General features: G+C 39.2%; 1 long non-coding RNA gene across 1 annotated transcript; it reads left to right on the forward strand.

The window, feature by feature from the left end:
* Positions 1 to 455: 455 nt before the first annotated feature.
* Positions 456 to 3560, forward strand: LOC140819733 (uncharacterized). Its single transcript, XR_012115266.1, has 2 exons — positions 456 to 1263; positions 3361 to 3560. It is a non-coding gene; the product is annotated as an uncharacterized lncRNA (long non-coding RNA).
* Positions 3561 to 9239: the final 5679 nt, after the last annotated feature.

The raw sequence follows: 9239 nt of genomic DNA on the forward strand, positions 1-9239 counted from the left end.
AGAGGGACTCTCGATTCTGCTGATGAAGAAATGAAGAGATGAAGTGTCAATACAACATATATATATAGCATGCCATGTGTCAATTATAGAAACAAAGGTGGCACTTCGCATGCAGCACCGCAGGTGCGCTCCTCTTGCACCGCGGGTGCGCTGTGCTCACGGCGAGTTCATCCAAAAATGTAGCACTTAGACCGCGGGTGCGGTCCTTACATGACCGCGGGTGCGGTCTCACACCGCGGGTGCGGTCGTGCTAGCACCGCGGGTGCGGTGTCTGTTCGCACATTTCCCTCAATTTTCTATCACCTACACCGCGGGGGCGGTAGTCCTAGCACTGCGGGGGCGGTGTGGCTTCGGCCATGCTACTCAAAATCTCATAATTCATGCATTCTTATCTCTACAATTCCAATATCAATAATATCGATAATTCTCGAGCCTTACATGCATGATTATTTTAAATGCATTTCTTTGAAGTTAATTATTTTATTATTTCAGCTCAGTAGTTGATTTTTAGCATGTCAGTTATTTTAGTGAGGCCGGACTGGAGTTGGAGTTTTGAGATAGGATTTAAGATTCGAGAAATACATCCGAGAGTTTATTTAACTAGCAAGTAAGTTCATTTAAGTTAGTAAGAAGATTTGAGGATTTAATTTAAGTTGCTTGAGGTGATGAAGAAATGAGCTCATTTAAGTTACTTAATTAAGGGGTTAGCTCACTAAATTAATTAAAGGGTTAGTAAGGCTTTTAAGGTTTATTAGTTGACTAGATAACCAACACCTCCCACTCAATTTTTTTTTTATTATGAATTTCGGCCACCCCAATTGCCAAGGCAAACTCATTTCCAACTCATCAACTTTGACCAATTCTTTGACATCTTTAAGCATGCTAATCTTTTCAATTATTAACCAAACCTTAATTAGTTAGTATTAAGCATGATCCTAGCATTGGATACCATACAATCCATCGGTCAAGGCATTCCCCAAGGAGAGTTGACAAGCATGTGCAAAAATATTAAATGTGTGGTAGACTTGGCCTTGCATTTATGCCCTTTGTTTGTGGATCTTGTTCCTCACATTTCATACCATCATCCTCACTCCTCCATGACTGAAATTCAGAGAGCTTAGAGTGTAAAATTTCGTGAGGTGCTTAGCCAAAAAGAGACAAGAAAAATAGAGAGAAGGGAAGGAAAGGTAGTGAAGCAAGCAACTCCGTCTCCTCCGCGCCGTCTCGTCTCTTCTTCTCGTTTCTATTTCAAACGAATCCAAGGCATGTATATATTTTTTCTAAACCTCAATCAAGTCATATTATCAAGTATTTTTCAGTACATGATCAGATTTCATCATGCAAAAACCGAACACATATCAAATTTGTCAAAAGAAAATGCATGCAGATTTTTCGGTTTTTCTTGGGCAGCTTCATGGTTTGCTTTGTGTTGTGGATTTCAGGTTATGGTTCGACTCCAGGCTCCCAAGGCTGTTCCTAGACATGTAATAGGATGTATTAGGACCATGTTGGTCCATTCATTTAGCCCCCACCCTTGCTGGAAACCGAAATGACAGCAAGTTCCCCATAGGTGCAGGAAATGGTGTTCGAAAAATTTCAGTTTCTTGTCTTGAGGGTTGGATCTGATCTTGGCTGCTCTAAGGGCTCTTAGCCATGGTTGGATCACTCCCCTAGCATGTCTAAGACATGACTAAGTCTCCATTTTGGGGGCTTGGTCCATGACTCCTCGGTTTTTAATTAAAACATCACAACAGCCCCTCCCCTCTCGGCCCTTCAGTTTTTTGACAGCATATGTATTTCGAGTTTGGTGGTTTGGTATGGATCTTGGTTGGCCTATGGCCCTTAGCCACGGTTCATACCATGCCCCTATATGTCTAGATTGTTCCATGGTCAATCAAATGGCCAATGGAACGATCCGTGACAGCAAAACAAGAACAATGTCCGACGCGCAGAATTTGTGCTCTCGGGTGAATCTTTTCTGATGTTTGCTGATTGGTGCGAATTGTGGCTGGTCTTGTTCCCTTAGCCATGGTTCAAATCATTCCTTGGGATGTTGGTAAGGGTCTCTGGTCAGTGGTGTAAGCCCCAATGGCCGGCGGACTCGAAAACGACACAAGGAAAACAAGTGCGCAGCTGCTGTATTTTTGGACAGCAAGTTGCTGTGTCGGTTCAGAGGCTCGTTCGAGTTCTTGGTCGGCTTTTAGCCTATGGCCTTGGACTGGACAGTGCCCCTTTAAGTTAGGAAGGTCATGTTTTTGGCCGTTCGTCATTCGAATCATTTTTGAAGTCGTACGAGAATTTACGGTGCGATGTGCCAAGTTGCGCAGCTGCTGGAAAATTTTACAGCAAGTTGCTGTGTCGGTTCAGAGGCTTGTTCGAGTTCTCGGTCGGCTTTTAGCCTATGGCCTTGGACTGGACAGTGCCCCTTTAAGTTAGGAAGGTCATGTTTTTGGCCGTTTGTCATTCGGATCATTTTTGAAGTCGTACGAGAATTTACGGTGCGATGTGCCAAATTGACTCTCGAAAGAGCGTTTCTTGTTTTGGCCTCCATTCCACCTAGATTTCGACCATCATAATTTTGGGAGCATTATTTCATTATTTTCAGCGTATTTTAATCATGACTATATGTCTGTTCAGTGTTGGTTCGGGTTGGTTCGGAGTCACGATTAAATACGAAGTCATTAGACGTCATAGCCGCATCTTTTGAACGTAAATTGCATAGTTGGTCAAGTTTAAGCTATTGCATATTTTCATGGCACCGTTAGTTTGCAGCGAGCCAGGGGGACGATACAACCCACTCCAGTTGGTAAAATTACAGGATATTTTCATTATCGCCAGTTAATTATTTTACGTGCATGAAAACAGAAAATGATTATTTTTTTAGATTTATGCGATATGGCTTGTGGTTCATTCACTATGTGGGAGCATTATTTATACGGTCGCCAGTGACCGCTCAGTTCAGGTTGGTACCATCAGGTCGCCAGTGACCTATCAGTTCAGGATGGTACCATCGGGTCTTCAGTGACCGCCAGCTCAGTTTCAGGCTCCCCGGTAGTCAGTTACCGATCAGTTCAGCTTAGTGCAGTGGCCACAGGCGTAAAACATAATCTCAACAGAAAATTTTATCAGTTATTTCAGTACAGGGCTCCAAGGAGCAAACGTTTTTACTATGATTATCAGTTCAGTTATGCACGTATTATAATTGCTCAGTACAGATTATTTTCAGCATGAGTACAGATTATTTTCAGCATGACTCATGACATGATATTTTATCCCATGCATATTTTACTTCAGATTTTACTCGTTACCTGCGATATATGCATGCTGAGTCTTTAGGCTCACTAGACTTGATTGTTGTAGGTATTGATGAGGCCAGGGCCGAGGACGGGGACCAGTGAGCCAGCTTGGGTCGGCAGTAGTGGCACCCGAGGACCTCAGTGCAGCAGTTGTTATTTTTCCGCTAATAATTTTTATCAGTCGTTGGACAAATTTTAAGTTGTTATTTTTGGCAACTTTATTTTTATTCCGCTGCAATAATTTGAAACATTGAACTTGATTCACCTGTGATTTTATGAATGAGACCGTTTAAGTTCTTTTAAAAAGAAAATTTTAAATTTTTCGCAAATTTTCAAAGTAAGGATTTTCGGGCCTTTACACCGACGATCGTGTTTCTATTATTGCGAATATGAGGTTATGAGGGGTTTGAGGTAAGAATGGAAATATCGTGAGGGGAGAAGGCCCCAGAGGGAGCCCATTTATGGGAGATGGCCCCAGAGGGAGCCCATTTATGGGAGAAGGCCCCAGAGGGAGCTCCGACGATCGTATTTCTATTCGATCATGATAGGCCAGGGGTTTGTTGACAGGTGAGAGTGTCGCTGGTGTCCCCCGCCGCCCAGTACTGTGATTATATGTAGATGGATCCATCGATTTTCATGTCATGTTGAGGAAAGTCAAAATTAACGATCTGAATTCAAAAACGGAAAAAGAAAAAATGTTTATGATCATGAAAAATGTTTTATGTCATGTCATGTTGAGAAAAAAGAAAAAGGTTAAGGTTTATGAAATGCATCATGAAAATATTTATGAAAATATTTATGTTCAAGTTTATGCATCTTCATGAAAACGATATTTTAAGTACAAGTATTTTTCACTGTTATATGTTGACTGTATTACGTATTATTTGTTATAAATATTATGGTGTGTTGAGTCTTTAGACTCATAGGTGTGATGAATGCAAGTGGATATGAGGGAGGTCTTGACGGATGATTCTACTGGACTGTCGGTGCACACAACCCGAGGACCAGCGCTACATTTTCCGCATTACGTTTTATGATTACTGTTAAAGATTTTTAAGACTATTTATTATGCATTTGAGGGATTTTTGAGAGGTTTAATATGGGCTATTCTTTTCAAACTTATTACTTTTTAGATTGGGGAAAACAGTTGACGATTTCATTTATGACTAGTGCACTTGATTTTTAAAATGCTAGATGGTTGGTATTTTATTTTAAAAGAGTAAAATATTTTATAAAAATATTTCATGTGGGAAAGGTTATATGGCCGAAATTGAGTGTTTTAAAAAAAAAATTATAGTACTTTTAAAGCAATAAAAAGGGCAGGCGTTTCAGTTGGTATCAGAGCAATGGTTCTATAAAGAGTTGTGCCACCATCAGCGCCGGGAAGATCAGTTGTCAAGCCTCAAACTTGTAAGTTTTTACATGCTTTATATGATTTTATGATGTTACCTGCATAATTATACGAATTATATGTTTATGTCATATATTTAATAGCTCTATGAGAATATATGATTTATATGCTTTAATTTTTATATGTGATACGATCTGAAGTGAAAAATTATTTTATTTTAAGCATGTTGGTTTGTGATGGAATTGGATTATGTCGATCTTTTTGGGTTTTAGTATTGACGTTCTATTTTTGGGTTATAAGTTAATCGTGAATATTATGAACGCTTTTGGGATACGTAGATTATTTAAGAAAATATGATTCATGGTTACTAGCCGAATTAATTTTTGGGAATTAGACGTAAGGAATAATTATTCGAGGAATACAACGACTTTGAGAATAAAAGAATAGATAAATAGGGATTTTAAGTTGATGAAAAGTAAGATTGGTTATAGAAATTTATTTTTGGGTAAATAAGTTGAAGTTTATTGAAATTATGTCATGGGAAAACTGTAGAAGAAAATTAAGAATACCGAAAATTTATGGGTTAACTGTATGATTTTTGAAATTAAGGACCAATTAAGATAATTTTTGAGGAAATTGAGAATTAATTTTGAGATTTTTAAGGAATTTGGGAACTAGTTTAGCAATAAGTGATAATAAAATGTTTTAAATAATAAGAATTTTAAGGATTCAGACTTTTAAGAATATTCGGAACATAGGGATATTTTGGGTTATAATGCTATAAGGAATTTTAATCAAGGGTTTTTAAGAATGAATCAATACTAGGCTTGAAAATTTAAGCGTTAGCGGATGCGTTTGAGATTTTAAAATGGAAATTTGATAAGTCGACGAACATTTTGTGTAATGCCCGGTTACTCGTACAAATGATAATAATGTGTTTATGTCGTTTACTATGTAGTTAATTAGATGATTAGATTTCATGCGATGATTGAGTTATCAATATTGAGATTCAACATGACTTTTATATTGTCTATGGTGTATTGAGAATGAATATGTGTTAAAATAGTGGTAGTAAAAGGTGTAGGTAGAAGTAGTGCAATGAAAGTTGGTATAGGATTGCAGGAAATGAGATGAAATTGTGGTAGTTGTTACGAGTTTTAGCATAATGGTTTGAATATTGATCCAAATTGTGTGAGGCCTTAACCATTAGAAAGCTAAGATATAATGCTGCAACTTTTTTATTTTGAGTTTTGTCCAAATCATTGTGGAAGACAAGCCAAAAGCGCCCCGAAGTGGGTTGTGTGTATCGTCACTCCTACAATGACACATGCTGGGACAATGGGCATAACCTTTTACTCAGACCTCCAAATGACATGAAACCAGTGGGAGATTCAAGCCACGACATAGAGCTACAACTTCCTAGTTTACCACTTTTCCAAATTATGAACGGAAGAGATGTTTCTGGAGCGATCTTTGATGAAGCAGTGCGCAAAAGCAGAATAGGTGGCGCCCGAGCGGTAAGAAATTACCTCCCGAGCGCCAATGGTTCTGGATTTTTGGTTTTGGACAGAAAGTGCCGCGCTTGAGCGGTAATTTATGACCGCCCGAGCGCCGCCTTGCATATAAGAAGATAAGTTTCGACATTTCTAAGCAATCCCATCAGTGTTTCTCCCCTTTTCCACAGCAAACTCGGAGGAAAACTTAGGAAACTTTCTCCAACAGCTCATTTCTTCATTCCTTTCAAATTTTTGAAGCTAGAACTTAGTTCTCCATCACAAGAACTTCATAAGGGTGTAAGTTTTCTTCTCTTTTAGTTATGGTACATGTAGCTGACAATAAAGGAATGATTTTCATCTAGTTTATGCAATAGTGACTGAATTATTGGATATTTGACAGTATAGGAGCGAGAAACATCGTCTCAAACAAGTATTCGTACGATTGGACTGTAAGTTGGCATGTTCTTGAAGTAATACATGAGTAATATTATGGTTTCAAATACTCCTCATTGATTATTGCTATATGTACATTGTTAGTATCTTATTGATGAAAACATAGCACCATATTCCATTGTTATGTATTCAATATGTAAGAAACTCATGAATATTGATGATGGGTGCTATGTTATGAACATGAACATGAAAATGAAAGGAAAATGACTGATTTTTACATGATATAGAGATTGTTGACATCATGGGTGGTTTTAAGTCCACCAAAGATATTGGCCAATATATGTTCATGGGGCGTGGGGTTGCCAAAGGTTGCTCCCTGACGTCCAACACAGTAGTAGCTATATAATAAAGCAAGCACAGTAGTACAGGTCAACTAATGAGGCTCAAGTACAAAAATGAACATTGAATATATGCTACGGTATGACATGTTTTTAAGATTCATTATTGTCACGACTTGATATGTATGTTCCTTCGATGCATATTTATACGTATAAGTGCCAACTTATTGAGTTTTATAAACTCACGTAGCTCATGTGTTACAGGATCAGGTAGTGAAGATGCATAGGATGCCGGTTCGCCAATGGATGCTTGTGACGTGCCTCACCTCGACAAGAACCGGGACTTAGTATTGTATAGCTTCCGCATATGTATTGTACTAAAATATGTCAGGGTTTGAACAAGTTTTTACGATGGTTATGATGATACAAAATATGCTTGAGGTTGTTGCTTGAGTTGAATGACATTTTAGTTGGTATCGTATTGTTGTATATATGGTATTGCTTGAGGTTTTGGTTTAAACAAAATGTAGGGACATCATGCCAAAAAATTTATAAACCATCAAAGTGACGCCTCTTGTTTGATTTTTTTCATAATATAGTTATATCATTCAAATCCTATTTTGATTATGGTAATCATGCTAAGTATAGAGTAAGTGTGTGACAATTTTTATGGTATCAGAGCCCACGGTTCTTTGACAGGGAAGACACTGCACTTCATCCACATGGAGAACTCGGCAAGTAAGTATCTTTGTATCTCATAGTTTATGCTAAGTTATGTGTCTATGTATCCTGCATGTAGGTTAAGATAAGCGACGATGCCACCGAAACGTAAAGTACATGAAGGAGAGTCATCTAAGGGCAAGGCCCCAGCAGTAGAAGGTGAGGGCAGTGCGCCACGACCGATAGATGACTTCGCTCAATTACTCCAACAACAAGCAAAAGTCCATGGTGAACAAATCCAGCAGCTACTGGAGATGCAACGGACTACTCATGAACAGGCACAAGCTCAAGCCATAGTACACCGACATGTGCCTGTTCAAACAGACGTATATGATCGTTTTAGACGTTTGAATCCTCCGGAATTCATGGGAAGCACCGACCCAGCAGTAGCAGAAGAGTGGATTAAGTCATCGGAGTCCATCTTCTCCTACCTTCATATGGAAGATGTTGACAAAGTAACTTGTGCCGTCTTTTTATTAACAAAACATGCAAGAATATGGTGGGAGAGTGCAAGGGTCGCATTACCGGTTGGACCATTGACATGGGAAACTTTCAAAACTGTGTTTTACAACAAGTATTTTAGTAAAATGTACGAGCCAAGAAAGCTAGTGACTTCCCGAATTTGATGCAAGGGACCATGTCAATGACGGAATACATACAACAATTCGAAGCTGGAGTCCAATACGTACCATATACTGCACAGGATGACACAAGTAAGGGCGAACACTTCATGTGGGGACTTCGCTCTGAAATTAAAAGAGATGTACGAATGTCAAAAGTTGCTTCGTATGGGGAGATAGTGGAAAGAGCACTTATTGCTGAACAAGACGAACAAGACATTGACAGAGATAGGCAACAGCGAAGGCAGCAGTACTTTCAAAAGAGCCAAGGAACAGGACAAGGCAAAAAGACCGATAGCAAAGGTACCCGACCAGAGGAACCCCGTGGCAAGGGTACCCCTCCACGTAAAGAACAGGACATGCCACCTTGTCCTAAATGTGGCAAACTTCATGGCGGGGAATGTATGCAAGGTTCTAATGTCTGTTATCGTTGCAAGAAGCCAGGACATCTCGCCAAGAATTGTCCAGGAAGTTCAGAGAAAGTACAGGGACGCCTTTTCTCCATGACCAAAGAAGAAGTGGATACGGATACATCGATGATCACCGGAATGTTCTTGATTTCTGGTATTACTGCTATTGTTTTACTAGATTCAGGAGCCACGCATTCCTTTATTCCGGAATCATTTGTAAAGAGACTGGGCATTACAGCAAGTACAATAGAGACACAACTTGCCATAGCCTTACCTTCCGGGCAAGAATTACAGACAGATCAGATTGTGCGAGGATGTCCAATATATGTCCAAGGTCATCAGATATATGCTGAATGGATTGTTTTGAAAATGACCGATTTTGATGTGATATTGGGAATGGATTGGCTCTCGAAGTACAGAGTTACTATTGAATGTGGCATAAATATGATCAAGTTTGCACCAGTAGGAGCTGAACCATTCACCGTAGCAAGTGCAGGTATATCCTTACCTCTTCGGATAATCTCTTGTATGAAGGCTTGTAAATTACTACAGAAGGGGTGTCAAGGATATTTAGCATCTGTGTTAACTAGTGATCCACCTGTTCGTGAATTAAAA

This window comes from Primulina eburnea, chromosome 18, assembly GCF_022965805.1.
Source record: "Primulina eburnea isolate SZY01 chromosome 18, ASM2296580v1, whole genome shotgun sequence".
NCBI classification, from domain to species: Eukaryota; Viridiplantae; Streptophyta; class Magnoliopsida; order Lamiales; family Gesneriaceae; genus Primulina; species Primulina eburnea.